Source organism: Chelonus insularis, unplaced genomic scaffold, assembly GCF_013357705.1.
Source record: "Chelonus insularis isolate UGA/USDA-ARS -01 unplaced genomic scaffold, ASM1335770v1 contig_44_pilon, whole genome shotgun sequence".
Lineage (NCBI taxonomy): Eukaryota > Metazoa > Arthropoda > Insecta > Hymenoptera > Braconidae > Chelonus > Chelonus insularis.
In genome coordinates, this window is record NW_023276585.1 from 169,797 (window position 1) to 186,288 (window position 16,492).

Consider the following 16,492-nt stretch of genomic DNA (forward strand, 5'->3'; position numbering starts at 1 on the left):
CCAACTATCCTAACGGTTTAAGTCAAATTGTGAGAGCATGTCAGGGTGGCAAACCGATAACTAGAGGTACTAATGACTCTAAAATTAATCGGGTGATTTGTGGCAAACAAATCGGGAAACTATGGGATAACGGTAAGGTTACTCCCAATGTGGCACTATTTATATCATAAATTACTTTTATTTAAGCGATTCTCAAGCAACAAGATACAAATAGAAGAACTCCTTGATGCACTCTTGACTTACAAAAAGATAATACAACTCCTTTGCTGGTATACTTTTAAAAAATTCATCTGAACTACTGTGTGAGTTTGATTCTTCTATGTAAGTACTGTCATTATTGTTACTTTTCACTGTACCAGTTGACACTTCAGAGTCCGAGCCATCAGAATCTTTATTCTGACCAAGACTGTCAGATGAGGACACATTGTTTTCATTTATTGTTGCTTGCACTATTTCTGAATTATCCTGCTCCATGATAGTGCCTTTTTATCCCATTTCAGCCTTTTTTGTTTAGGGATGTGAGCCATAACTGTGTTTCCAAACAACCTTCGATGACCGACATTTGGCTTGCAGCCAGTCCAAAGTTCATAGGGAGTTTTTTGGTTCAACCCAGAAGCAACTGTTCTATTTTTTAAGTACACAGCTGTGTAAACTGCTTCTGCCAAAAACACTTCTTATCAAATTTTGCATCATAAAGTAAGCATCTGGCTCTCTCCACAATAGTGCGGTTAAATCTTTCACACATCCTATTTTGTTCTGGGGTATATGGGTTGGTGCGCTGATGTATTATGCCATGTTGTTTTAAATAGTTCTCCATTTCACTTGAGCAAAATTCTGTGCCATTGTCTGTCCTTAGAACTTTTATACTGCAATTTATCTGTTTTTCAACCATAATCTTGAATTCTTTAAAACAGGAGTAGACTTCACTTTTATTCTGCAAAAAATAGACAAATGACATTCTACTATAGTCATCCACAAATAGCAAGAAATATCTGGATGAGCCGATTGATTTGGTTTCCATCGGCCCACACACATCTGCATGAATCAAATCGAGGACATGCGTACTTCTATTACTGCTATGTGGCAATGGCAATCTGGTTTGTTTGGCTTCACAGCACACTGTGCAATTGAACTTGCTGATCTCAGCTTTCTTGTCAAATTCTAGGCCATCAACAGCACCCTCTCTCATGTCATTCATGTCTTTGCACCTCTCACACCAGGAGAGCTGACCGTAGGAGTAGGCGGGAGAATCGAGCCAAAGGCGCCAAAACGACAAGTACAGTCCACTGGTAGCAGCAGAGAAATATTGCCTAAAAGGCTTCCTACATAGTCACGATACTCGCTTACTTAAGTGTCTATGTTTAGAGTCAAGTAATAGTCGTTAACATGATCAGACAGACAGTCGAAGTCAGTAAAAGTCAATACTCAATAAAGTCATAGAAGATAATTAAGTCTGGTAGAAGATAGAACATCCCTACATTGGCAGCAAGCAGTCTATCAGCAGTCCAGATCTCCAGTTACGTTCCAGAGACAACGAACGAGATTATCCTGAGTAGCAGTCTTCATAGTCCTGACGGGAACACATCATGTAAGTCCAGCATTTATTCTATCGCACTTGAGAGGTTGATTAACTAGTGTGGCTATCGACATAATTGCAATTTTCTCTCTTTGGGTAGGAGTCGATGTAAATACCTTAAATGGCATATCAAACTCATTAATTAGTCGAGTAAAGGCAAATTATACGTTTATTAAATTCTTTCATTAATTTATCGCATAGTCGATTGTATTAAAGTGAACTGTAATAGTCACAACTTTCTATAAAGACGCGGTTGTTATCTCATTTAATCATTAATATTATATCGAGTCAATCGTAGTCATAGTTAATTATTATTGTAAAATCATTTATAAGTTAAGAGTGCATCAAAATTGCTGTTTATATCTATATTCCTTGAGATCGCTTAAATAATAGTAAATATTGGTATAAACTGTGCGTACATTGGGAGGAACTCTACTGTTTGCCCATAGTTGTTTTTGGGTTTGCTTATTCGCAAATCACCCGATTAATTTGAAGTTAATAAGTCAATTAATCATTAGTCTTTTTTAATCTTGCATGCTCTCACAACTTGACTAAATTGTTTATAACAGTTAGGATAGTTGGTGATCCATAGAATCACCCATCCAACATAACCCAAGGGGAGGTCTCCCTCATAAAATAATAGATCCTCCCCCGAAATATAACAATATGTACGTAATGAGGAGTTAAAAAATAGTAATAGAGAAAATCATTTAGAACATTCCGTCACATCTAGTCATAATTTTTTAGCACATTTAAGTGATGAGTCAATTTCGAGAATCATTTATGAGGACAACGTATTAGTTAATTCAGGTAATTTTAAACAAACGGCTTCTGTTTCAACGCCTCGATATTATCTTTCGGCCTGCTAATACTAGTGATCAATATAATTATGATATCAATTCAACAGAGTCATCGAGCTTAATGCATATTTCTGGAAAAGATCAATGTCCCAGAGGCAATAGTGTTGTACATACAGAAAACGAATCTGAGAATAATTTACAGGAAGGTGAGAATGACTTATTCAGTACCGACATATCTCAAATACTTGAAACAATCGGCAATATTGAAATTCCTTAGACTCAATACCTTTTAAATCAAGTTTCGCATAAAAATAATGTTACAGATGATACTTTATAAATTAAAAATTGTCTACCAGACATGGATATTAACAAATTTATATCTGAAGCAAATAAAATATCCACCATGATATCCTCTGAAATAGCAGTTTGTATGATACAAGTCCCGAAGGAAAAAAATTCTTTGTTAATGACATTCAAGAAGATTCTGAAGAATTATTTGTAGAGTGGTAGAATAGCAACAAAAAAATATTAATTATGATAAAAATTCATATGACAGTGAAAATTCTTGTATTACTCGAATACGTAGTACCAATAACATTCCTACATTTCAAAACCAATCATCATCACGACATTATCATTCTAACGATATTAATATTTCTAAAATGTCTAATAAAATATCGTCGAATTTTAATGGAATCAACATAGAGTTTATAGGATTGGCTGACAGTAATAGCCAAATGACTTTGTGTGTTCCTAATCATTCATCAATCCAAATAAATTGTTTTGAAAATTGGGAAAACCACAATTTAAATATCTATGACACTAATAATTCATCTAAAGAATTTTTGCAAGATTTAAGGTATAAAAATTATCCGTCTACTATTCCGATGATAAAGAAATCACACTGGTGATGCAAACTGATGAAATAGCAAATAGAAATCAAATCAGAGCAAAGTTTCGATCTTCCAAAAATCTTATTCATCGTTTATTTGTTTGTATAACTGGTGTAACGAATCAACTGCAAACAAACTTCGCTTTAGATTTGTGAAATATCTTGAAGTGTTTAATGAATACTAGCCAAATAGATAATGAACAATAGCCCGTTTCTATGAATCAACCTCATCAGCTTGAAAATAATTTACATCCTATTGAAGCACATGATACAAATGGAAATTTTCAAAGAAGCACATGATCTATTTCACCAAGAAAGTGAAGATGATCCTGATAAATCTACAATCACCGATGAAACAATGTGTCTAGTTACTAAGCATGGCGAAGAATGTGTTGAACACGCGCCTGCGTAGGTACCCGACAATGATGCACGAAGATGTATGGTTTATCACGCTGGATTTACAGTATATAGTAAGACGCAGACATCACTGCAGAAATTGTGGCAAAGCATTTTATGATCACTGTAGTAGTAACAACTCTCGTTACGACGTTATGGACATAAAAAGCCTGTGAGTCTGCAACCGGTGTTTTCTTTACCAAATTATACCTTTTACCGTGTCTTAAGTTGACTCTACTAACTGAATATATTCAATTTAAATATGTATATGAATATTTAAAATCGTGAAAATAATAAACTTGTTCAATATAAACAATGTATGTTTAGATAATCATCTTAATTTTAAGTTGAAGGTATGCAATTTTAGGAGTATATATTTTTAGTTTATTTATAAGTATTTTAATCTTTACATATGTAATACTTATAACTTATATATGTACCGAAACTTTGTTATTGATAAACAGAATGGATTATTATGTGAAAAAAAATGAGTCAACTGATATAGAAATAAATTGTTTTTAAATGCATCTCAAAAATATCCTCATTGTAATGTTGAACAAAATTGACAAATTTCCGAAATTATATTTTTTTTCTAATGGAAAAAAAGTATTACTGACTTTCATTACTAAAAAGAAAAAAACAGTAAGGATTGTGACTGATCCGTTTGTATTGCACCAAAACTTTTATTAAAGCTTTAGAGATTTTTAACGGAGAAAAAACTTAAAATTTATTTTTATTTATTAAAAACATAATGTTAGTACTGAAATAAAAAATTAATTTCAAATTATCCGTGTGTCCGTGTTGAAACGTAACGGGTAGAATTACTTATATATCTTACATATCCGTATCCAACAATACATTAATATCAATATCAAAATTTGTATTTAATGATTGTTAAATACATGCATTGTTTTAAAACTGTAAATAATATTCAAATAGAACTTTAATATTCCCGCTTATGTTCCCGCTAAAATTAAATTTTCTGTACTATACACTGATGTTTGTAAACTAGCCTTAAGATTTATCACCATTTAGTATTGAAACGATATATTCAGTGTATTGTAAACGCAGATAAACAATTTTTCATATATTTACATATTTACAATTTTGCATTTTTTAATAATTAGTAAAAAATAACTGTGACATTTTGTATCCCAAATTATAAATTACCCCGTGTCACGGTTAGTCATATTTCCACTCAAAAACGACCCGTTCACCCGTGCCCACACGGAACGGCCCTTTAGCCGTATATCTAGTATATCTATGGATTTATGTGGCACCAGCACCTAGGAGGTGCTTTACGACCTTTGCCTTTAATTAAAGCACGGTATTTAAAATAAGATTTTAATCAATTTTTTTTTCCCTCTTCTTTTTATTTTATTCTTAACTAGGCATTTTAAATTTGTAAATTTGTTTTTCTGAAAAAGTTAGTTAAGATATAAGCTAGCTTCTGTGAGGGTTTAGCAATAATGGATAAGACATTGCATGGAGATTTGATATTTATTTATTCAAGGTATTAACGAGAACTTTTCTCTAAGAGGAATAAAGAGGACAGTACCAGAGGACGTGCTCAATATCCTCCCTTCCTAGACTACATGACAGAGTTTGAACAGAGAGGCAAGGCGACAATATTCTTCCTGTGGAGACTGTCTTTCAAACCGGAATGATTAGCCCAGAGTTTAGACAATGTAGCAATAATATATCTATCAAGATTTAGGCTATCAAACCAAGGGTTTGTCAGGCCATTGAAGCAATTATCAAAATATTGTTTACCCTTTAACAGGCCCTGATTCCTAAGAAATATGTTGGCAGCATCTTTAAGCTGTTGGTCACTTATTCTAAATATATCAGAGTATGGAATAGATAGATTGGTTATAGTAGATAGATTTGTACCTAGATTTACTAGGTCATCTGCCTCTTCATTACCTGGAATACCCACATGTGCAGGTCTCCATGTCAGAGTTACCTGACAATTCATTATAGAAAGAGTCAAAATTAGCTGTTTTATTAGATAAATAATCGGGTTAGAGAATAATTTGTTTGAGTTAGATATGGCAATGATTGAGCTCACTGAGTCCGAGTACATAACTGAACGAGTCGGTTTGAGTTGCTTAATCTTTTTCAAGCAAAAAAATATAGCATATAGCTCTAGGGAGAATATAGAAGCTTCCCCATGGATCCTAAATACTTCATGAACGTTCAAGTCTGGACAGGTATAAGCGAAGCCATCTCTATATTCAATCTCATGTTTGGAACCGTCAGTGTAAAAGGCAACGAGGTTAGAAAAAGATTTTTTACTTTCGAGAGAAAAGGTATTTGAAGGTGAAGTAGACTTTTTGAGTACTTGTCCAAAAGAAACATTAGTATCTGGTATAAACCTAACGTCCTACTCAAATTCAAATGAAGTAGGAGATTCTGATGTATATTGAAATGGTCTGACGAGAAAATGGCGTTCGTGCCAGGAAGAGAAAGTAAATAATATAGGGAGCGGGAAAAGGTTTAAAATTTTAGAATTATTATTTTCTTAAGTAATGGAGGAGTGGAGAGAAGTTTCTTGGGATTTCCGGGATAGTTTAAGTCTTTGACCTTGAAATTTACTTGAACTATTTGAATCTATGTAGACTATGTGCTTAAAGAAAGCGCGGAAAATCTAGAATTCTAAGTATAGTAAGTATTTCTTTCTCTGTAATATTTCATAAATTTAGTGTAGGAAAAGTCTATAGAAATATGTAAAAAAAGTACCAGAATAAACCAGGGTACTCGGGAAGATGTTAGCAATCTGCATATAGAGACAATAAACTAGCTGAGCGTGTTATATTCGTTCTCACTTACCTTTTCGTCCGGCTTTAGTGGAAAAATTGCAAGAGAGAAAGTACAACGAAAATGAGAAAGACGAAGTCGTTTCCGGCGGGAGCAAGCCCGCGTACAAGTATGCAAAGTGAGAAAATAGATCAGATGATGTGTCTCCGTATCTGTACGGAATGAATCGTAGGTCTGTTTGGGGGTTCTGGATTTTGTTGCTTGTGAGTAGGAGGTTGACCGTCGAGGGGGGAGAAAATCAACAGCATTAGGAGAATCCTGGAGGTCAACATCACCCAACTGTGGAAAATCTGGCTGCTTTTCTACTCGTGGGTTTGCTTGTCCTCTAGGTCGTAGTTGTCTTCTTGCTTCTAAATATGAAATATTATTTTTTGCTACTATTTTATAGATTTTCCGTTGGAGTAAGTATTCCAGGCAATTTCTGGATCTGGCCGTATGCTCTTGTTTACAATTTGCACACACAGGAGGTTCCTCTTTCTTTTTCTTTTGGGGGTGTAATCTTATATTTTACGAAGGAGACTACCCAAAGTGTATGTTTGTTGGATGGATGACTCTAATGGTCATCAACTATCCTAACAGTTTAGAAAAATTAAGTCAATTAGTGAATACTCGCGGATGGCAACCCGATGATGAGAGGAAATTATTTTCTCTACAATCAATCGGAAGATTTGCACAAGCAAATCCAAAACTATGGGATAACGGGAAAGGGTTACTCCCAATGTGGCACCTTATTTATATTAAATATTACTTTTATTTAATAGATATCGAGTAAATTAACATAAATAAGAAATCCTTGATGTACTCTGACTTATAAAAAATAACAATATTAATTGTAGTACGCTAAAGACTCTATATAATTTAAAGACTATTCTGAGTTTTATAAAAGTGATTTTTAGTGCGAAAGACTCTATATAATTCAAAGATTATTGTAAGAATTACAATTCGCGAAATAGACAGGATTCAAGATCCCCTTAAAGGAAGCGACTTCGACTAGAAGAGATATTATTGCAACTATTTCTAAAGTCAAGCTTGTCTGTCAGTCTCACAAGAGTATAGGAAATTGCTGGACTTACATGACTTTTCCCCGTCAGGACTATGAAGACTGCTTCGTGGGATGACCTCGTGCGTTGTTTCTGGAACGTCTTGAAGATCTTGTCGGCTAGGGAATGACTTCGCTGATCTCGGGTACTCTTCACCAGACTAATATTTCTTTTACGTCTTGGAATTACGACTGAACTTTTGACTAATTGCTATGACTATCTGTCTGACTTTGCAGTTGTACTTTATTAAGCGATTTCGTAACAACTACTAAGCCGCAACGGCAATATCTTCTTCGCCTATTTTGACTGATCACGTTGACTTATTTAATAGATTTCGTCTACGTAAAAAGCCTAGTAGCAATAATTCTTCTGCAGCCTGGACTATTGTAGCTTTTGGCGCCTTCCAGTCGAGAGTGACTGCTGTTTCGCCGGCTGGTTGCCTCGTGGCGGCGGTGTCCCCTTCCATGGCTCCATTTCTCCCGCCCATTCTTTCCTCAGCTCTGCAGGTGGTGAGTAGCTGAAACTCGTAGCAAGTATTAAGTACGAGTTGATAAAGTGGAGAAGAGCCAGAGACATATCGTAGGTCGGTGATTTGACCGTTGGTCGAGCCCAACACGTCACAATATTGAGGATGAAAGGTGACCAATCAGAAGTAAGTCGTCGGCAACAAGTCGTTCCACCTCAAAAATATGGTAGAGATTTTTTTTATATGCAGATATGTTCACAAAATGAACAAACAATCACAGCAAAAGTTTACATACCTAGGGAAAAGAGGTAAGGTATGAACATAACAAATATGAGCTGAGTGGGGCGTACTCTTATCTACTGTTTCATTCATTCTTTCATCTATTTTCATATACTCTTTCTCATGCATTATCTTCTCTACTCTCTCATCCATTTTCTCATCTATTCATCTACTTTCTTAGTTATTCTCTGATCCCCAGACAGCACTGAGAGTTCGTCGCGAACTCCTAATAAGCTCTTTTTTCTGAGTTACAACTCAGAAACAGCTGACTCGAAAGCTCCCTACGAACTCAGAAAGTACTCTTATGCGCCGATTGGAATAGGAAACATCATATTTAAATAGAAAAAGTTAAGAAATTTCTGCCACCCGCAAAATGTCTAATAGGATTACACAAATCTGAATAGGTAAAAAATTAAGATTGTAAAACCTAGAGGATTCATAACTTTCCTATTCACACAACTGAATAGGATTATGATGATTTTAAAAAGTAGTTAGCAATTCTATAGGAAACGAAGAATTTCTATAGGAAATGAAAGAAAATACTTGAATAGGAAAATAAGTGATTGAATAGGATAATACGACTTAGAATTTTTTTCAATTTTCCATCAAACCTCAATAGGATTCTACATTATTCAATAGGATTGACTTCTTTAGCATCCAATAGGAGATTAATAGATCTCAATAGAGAAACACGACTTAAAAATTATTTTTATTTCACATTAAACCTCAATAGGATTTTGCATTATTGAATAGGTTTGAACTCCTCTAACATCCAGTAGTCCATCCCCTTTCTCTTGTTCTCAGCATTGTATTCATTGGATAGCAAAGTTCTAATGGGGAATGTCGTGATGTAAGATTATTCCCTAAGTCACATTTTCCTTTTTAATCTATTTATTCCCCAATAGAATCTTAGAGAAAACATCTGTGTAAAAAAATTTCAAGTTCTGTTGAGGAATATTAAAATAAGGAAATATTTTTCAAGTCGTATTTTCCTTTTGAATCCATTGATTTTCTACAGAAATTGTTTTAATTGTTTCTATTTGAATAACATAAAACCCTATCGTGGGACATTGGGATGATGACATAATTTCTAAGTTGTATTTTACCTGTTATATTTTTACAAATGACAATTATTCTCTTTCTGCTTTAAAATACTTGCTAGGAAGCAAACTTACTGGACTGTGGACCCGAAGATGCCAGGATCGAATCTTACCATCAGCAGAATTTTTTCGAACAAAGTTTCTAATAAATTTCATTTCAGCTGTATATTTAAGCATCAAATCCATCTAAACAAAAAACCTCTAGAACAAATGAAAATTCCCTTTTTTTCTGAATCCTAAAGTAATTTTTTTCATGGTAATAAGATCCTATTGAAACGTTCAATAAGTTTTCTCTTAATTTAATAGAAAATTCTGAGACAACAATATTTCCATTGAATTCTATCAAATCCTATTTAAGCATCGAAAAGGAATTGCCTCTTTTTAATAGGGGAATTGCAATCTCAAAAGTCCTATTAAATTCACTAGGTTCCTATTGAAGAATCGAATAGGATTCTTACGTATTCTATAGGAAATTCTGAGACAACAATATTCCCAGTCAAGTTAGACCTGAAATGGCAATTTTTCAACCGCGGTCGAACTTGGCTGGAATATTCCTAGGCATGGTAGATTTGACTAGGGATGTTATTAGGGAGGGGTGCGAACCCAGCGTCAGGGTGAAAAAGGGGTGAAATTGCTCCAAAAGCCCCTTTTTCACGTTTTTAGCGAAAACTATAATAAATATCGAAAAATGTTTTAGATAAAAGTTGTGAATAATATAAAAATCTACAACTTTTGTCTGAAACATTGTTTTGCATCTATTATAGTCTTTGCGAAAAATGGCTTCAAAGTTGCAAATTTTTTAAATTGAAAATTTTTTTTTTATAAATTTATTAATGAGGACTTTTGCAAACAAAAAGTCCACTACCATTTTTTTAAATTTCGCGAACTTTAAAAGTTGGGGAAAATTGGGGTGCTGAGGGCCCGGCACTGAGCACGAGAAAGACAGCGTGTATCGGACGCACTCATTGCGAGTTTTTAAGCACAATGAATGTGCTTAGAGACATTGGAATATAAACAAACCCATAGAAAAAAAAGATTGGGTTTTGTTGTCACAAGGTCAGCATTCTCAACATATAAAATTTAAAGAGAGTTAACTTTCAAACCCGAGGTAGTAATTACCCCACGGAAATTGTTTTTAAAAAAATGAAAAAATACATCCATTTTAACTCCCTCTAAGAAAATACCCTAAGTCATTTTTTTGTTCAAGTTTGACCGAGGTTGAAAAATTGCCATTTCAGGTCTAACTTGACTGGACTAAATAGGATTTAGCGTTCTCCAATAGGATAACTGAATAGGATTCAGGCGATTCCTACAGGAAAAAAAAACCTTCAATAGGATTCAATAGGGAATTTCCGATGCAATTTTCCTATTGAACTTCCTTCTCTCAATAGAATTATTTAAGCAGGCATAGAGTTTAATTCTTTAAATATTGTTTTTTCAAGCCAAATGGAGATACATGAATGTTTAATTTATTTATCTTTATTCTTTACATGTCCGATACAATATATTGATAAGTTTATAATTGGAAATCTGTTGTTTACAATAACAGATTCTATGTAAAGAAACTAAAAAATATTAAATATAAAATTAAGTCTCCTGCGTTAGCTTTCTTCAGACGATCCCGGGCATGTTGAAGCTACGATTGTACTATTGTTTGAATATCGTATGCTGTTTTAACTCTTTTTGTGCGAGGTGTTGTTGTATTCTCTCTTATCTACTCTCTTATTTATTCTCTTATCTATTCTTTTATTCACTCTCTTTTATTTACTCTTTCGGTCAATTTCTTATCTATTCTTCATTTACTCTCTCATTTATTCTTTCATCTATAATCCTATTCATTTTCTTATTAAACATCTAATTACTACATAGAGAATTAATGAAAAACCTGTATTATATATAAATTGAAAGTTGGAAAATAATAATGTTACTCACAGGGCTTCGTTCATACAAATTGGTTATAGATCCTAATTGAATGTGAGCATTATAATTCTCCCAAACATTTGAAGAAGTAGAGGGATACGATACTAACTGTCCAGTATTATCGGGCTCATTGTATACTTCACCAACATTTTGGTGAATCGGTTGGTTTGATGATGGTGGACGACAAATTGCCCGGTAACCAAAAATTTCATGATAACTGTTTGTTATTTCTCGTAATTTCACTTACCTCTTTCGTAATTATATAGACTGGTGCATTTGAGGACTGTCCTCAAAAACACCGATATATTTATAGTTAAAGAAAGGTCAATATTGTAAGAAGAGCAAGATATTATTCATTACATATTGTTCTGACTTGGTCTAAGGTACTCTATCGACGGCCTAACATTTTTCTCCCCACCGAATAATTAGATGACTCAAGGTCTCTCCTACCGACTCATTTTCGCCAATTAGACAACTCCAATTAATTCCTAGGCGTATCCATCCCTTCTCTAAGGGCCTAGAAGCTTCGAGAACACAGACTTTTCTAGAAAAACGGTCTATATTTTGTCAGTATTCGCCGGTTACTGCGAGTATTCGTACGTAGCTCGTACTCGGACGACTCTTGGGCATCATCGGACGATGCCAACCCACAGACAACTCGTTGTAACAGTTAACTCGGTACGTGTGTATTAGCATAGAGCTCACGCAGTCGAACTCTCTAGTGAAAACCCAGACAACTCCTCAGACATGGACTAACTCACCAGTTAATCATCTATAGTGATGATTATGAACTCATCAGGCAGTCTACCTCTTAGAAGACATTCTCAGGAAGCTCATGTTGGTCCGCATCAGCACCTTCTTACAAAAGGCGCGAATGATGTCGGCTTCGACGCCTCACGGCCTCATGGACAGACACACACACAAGATCCATACACGAACAACTCGCTTGTGTCTGTGTGGCTGACGCCAACACAATGAAACTCAGACTACTCAAAAAAATCAGGCTACTCCTGGTGCAGAGACCAGTACAGGAAAACTTACAACTTTCCTGTGATCCTCTACTCATCAGTCAACTCATCAGTGAACTCTGTGTGAAATTTCCGTGAACTCAAGACTGTACAGACAATTCAAAGACTCTTTTATTGTTATTTTTCTGTTACTGTAATTTTAGTGTTTAATAAATCGTTAACTGTTACTGTTAAATAGTGTCAGCCAACTCATTTATACCGTTCAAAAGTCCCGACTGTTCTAGCATCCAAACATCCTAAAAAATACAGTCCACAAAGTCCCGACTTCTCACTCAGCCGACTCAAAGTCAGAACACATATTATTTAACTAGATTCTTATATCGTTTTGAATTAGAATGAACTGAACGAGATTATTGTTTTAACGTGCATTTGAAAACAGTTTAAGAAAAAAATTCCTTTATAGATGTGTATTTCATGAATGTCAGATTTAATTTGTTCTGTTACTCCTTAAAACAGTGGGCTCCAAAAGTTAGATTAAATTGTCTTTCATAAATAATCTTTTGTTAAGACAGTACGATATAAAAGCTATGTTAGTAAACTAGAACTAACTTCTAGAGCCCAATATATGTTGATAAATGTAATAATATCCCAGCTCATCAAATTATGTCGGAACTTTCAGAATAGAATCACTACGACTAGATTTGTCAAGCTAATAAACAATAAGTATAAGAGCAGCCATTTAACCTGCAATAAGATTTAAGTCTCAGCAGATACTTGCTAAAACGGGAAGAAGAATTACCATGCTGAAAAAGTGTTGTTTACTTCAAAAATGAACATCTCCATGACATTGATGCCCGTTTCATATCAAATTAATTATGGGGGAAAAAAAAAAATTATTGCAAGTGAACGGACTCGATTGTGTCACGCTTAGAGTGGAACGCCTGTCCGCTACTGATTACGCCAGAAATACCTTGAGCACTCATTGAATCTTACATCGTATAATCTATACACTGGTGCTTTCGAGGACCGTCCTCGAAAGCAACGATATTTTTTTAATTGAGAAAGGGTCCATATTGTAAGAGAAGTAGAATTTTCTTCAATTTATATCATTTAACTTGATTATTATATCGTTTCTAATGAGAATTAATCTGTCCATATTTTTTTTCTTACTCGCTTCTGGGGACAGCTTTTAATTGTAACACTTATAACACTTCATAGATATGTATGTCTGTGAACATTTGATCCATTTTTTTCTGTTATGTTTCAACAGTAATCAATGTACAAATATCCGAGCTTATCAACTTATGTCAATAGTTCCAGAATAAAATCACAATGATTAGATTTGTCAAGCTGATGAACAATAAGTATAAGAGCGGCAGTTCAACCTGCAATAAGAGTTGAGTTTCAGCAGATATTTGTTAAAACAGGAAACAAAATGACAATGCTGAAAAAGTGCTGTTCAATTTTGAAATGAACAGCAACATCATTATGATGCCCGTTTCATATCAAAATAATTTTTAAAAAATAAAAATATTATCGCAAGTAAAAAGACTTGATCGTGTCACGCTTAGAGTGGAACGCCTGTACGCTACTAATTACGCCAGAAATACCTTAATTGCTTGTTGAATCGTATGTCTAGGTTAATGAAGTTTTTTGAACGACTAAAAATTATTGTCATACCTCTGCATATACAAGATGTCCACATCATAATAATATATTTTCATGAATTAAGATTCTGATAATAATTGATCTATTTTACCATCTACGACAGTATAGAGATTTTTTGTACAATTATTCACAATGATGCGTTTGAAGACAGTCCTCAAATGTACCATAAGATAAATATTCATCGCTTTAAATTATCTTCGAGTTAGTAATGGATTCAAATCACAAGTTGTCGGTATAGGTTCAATTTTATCAGTTTTATGTTTCCACAAGTTTTTGGTGAGCTGAACAATAATGCAGCATTTATTACGATTTTTTCATGTTCAGTTAACAATAATTATCATGATAATTGTTTTTGTTCTCTAATAATTTTACTCATCTTTTTCGTAATTATATACACGGGTGCTTTTGAAGACCATCCTCGAAAGCACCATTATATGACTAATAGAGAAAGGGTCAATATTGTAAAAAAAGGAAGATTTTTTTAATTGTTAACAAATTTAACTTCCATTGAAAAAATTATGTGACATGTTATGTCGGTAATAATAATGAAATTATTGTTTATTGATCCGTAAAGGATTCCATTATGATTGTCATTACACTTTTTATCGTTTATTTGAATTTCCGCGATAATCAGCAGTTCTGGATTTTTTATCTGTTTAATAATAATATGAGTGTAATTTTTTTGCTAATATTAAATTCTAGTGACAATGTTATTTTCCTTAATGATGGGAAATTTACTTTTTTTGAGAAGTGATTCATAACATTTTCAGAAGGTATTGATAAGACAGGTCAAATAGATTTCAGTGTTACTATTCATCTAAAGTTAGGAATTAGACGTTTCTTGATCTAGATGTAGTCATATATCTAGGAATTGTTAAAAAAATATTATTCTGTTTCTTGTTAATGGATGTAGTATCTTGGACGTAATGTACACTTAATAGAGGGAGAAAATAATTTGGATCTCTTTATATATATGTATATATCTATACATATTTTGCCTTTTGGTGCATTTGAGGACTTTGGTGCTTCAAAAGTACCCATACATGAAAAAAAAATTTTTTTGTTAAATAGTTCCAAAATTCGAGTATACATAACTTTGTATATCATTTCTACGCTTATATATATGCAAAAAAAAAGGGGGTTGAAAAATGTCCTTAAAAGCACCCTTAGATATATATATATATATGTTGGGAAAGAAAATGGACCAAAAATTGATGTTGTGTGATCATATTCGCTTCAATATTTCAACTGATGAAATATTTATTATATTTCTAAATTTTTGTTAGTGATTTTTGGAGAACTCAATATGCCGATTGTGTCGAAGACGGTACTAATGGAGGACTTGTAGCTTTAGAGATGAGATTAAATCGGTTGGAAGAAAGACTAAATTGAGATCAAATACGTTTGGAAGGAACGTTTCGAGGAAGGTCGAAGAGAAACGCAAGATTTATTTAGAGAGTTAGGAAATCTTATTAATAATGATAATAATATTGTCTGGCCGAGGGGTGCTCCTCTCGCTACGGTAATGGAATAAGTCCGTACAGCCAGTTTTTCCTCCTCACAGGTGATGGCCTTCTAGGCGTGAGGAACGAAACTATCTATCTTGGTTTCGTTAAACATCACCACCTTTGCAGTGGGCTAACCACCCCTGCAAAGGACTTTACCAGGTTCCTGAAAATATACCTGCAACGGCCCCCTACAACCGGCCCTTTTCGGATGAGGCCATGGAACAGTTGGGAGGGGCCTTACGATACGTTCCACTTTAAACAACTATGGACCACCCCTACAGGGTCTCAGGTGGACAGAGAAGCTGAGACGGGATTTAATGCAGTGTTGAGAAAGATGCGAGCCACAGACCTCAGGCTATGCCAGGCGCTTGCATACTCTGTGGTGCGAAATGCACCCAGAGCTACAACAACTAACGCAGGCGGCGGTCGCATCACAGGTGCGGTATACTCAGTCTCGACAGCGGATAGAAGAAGAGTCAGACTCTGACTCTTCAATATCAGACGCTTCAGAGACTGAGGACGAAGTCTCATTGACACCCGAGACAGCCGCACCGAGGTGGAGCATACTCCCGTTCCGCCCTTCTCTCACTGCAGAACCCCCATCTCCTTCCCCTGAGGGCACCAATCAACAGGACTTCATCAGCAGAGAGGGTAATTTTCTCAGGGTCAGAACATCTGGCTAGTGCCAACGAAGATCTCGACCATCGGGCACCAGATGGTGTAGACCTTTTTTGCACTGAATAATGCAGTCTATGATGTGGCTCAAGGGTTTACTCAGGGCAGACGAACACCTGTCAATCCTGAGTTAAGCCTGCAAATAAGATCAAAAAGGCTCGACAAGGTGCATCTCGTATTCAAAGTGTGATGGATCACTTAAATACTCACAGACCTTACACGCCAAGAATTTGGCGTATCGTGGCGAGTATTAGACGTGAACATCACACTTTAAATACGGCCGTGTTACTGATCCTAAAGACCTACTACTGGATCAAAATATATGGCTGCACTAGTGCGCTAGATGTAGACACTCCAGCCCTTCAACTTTTCAGAGAATTCTGT

At 34.8% G+C, this 16,492-nt stretch overlaps 1 pseudogene; it reads left to right on the plus strand.

The window, feature by feature from the left end:
* Positions 1–1,057: 1,057 nt before the first annotated feature.
* Positions 1,058–15,317, plus strand: LOC118069854 (lateral signaling target protein 2 homolog; annotated as a pseudogene).
* Positions 15,318–16,492: the final 1,175 nt, after the last annotated feature.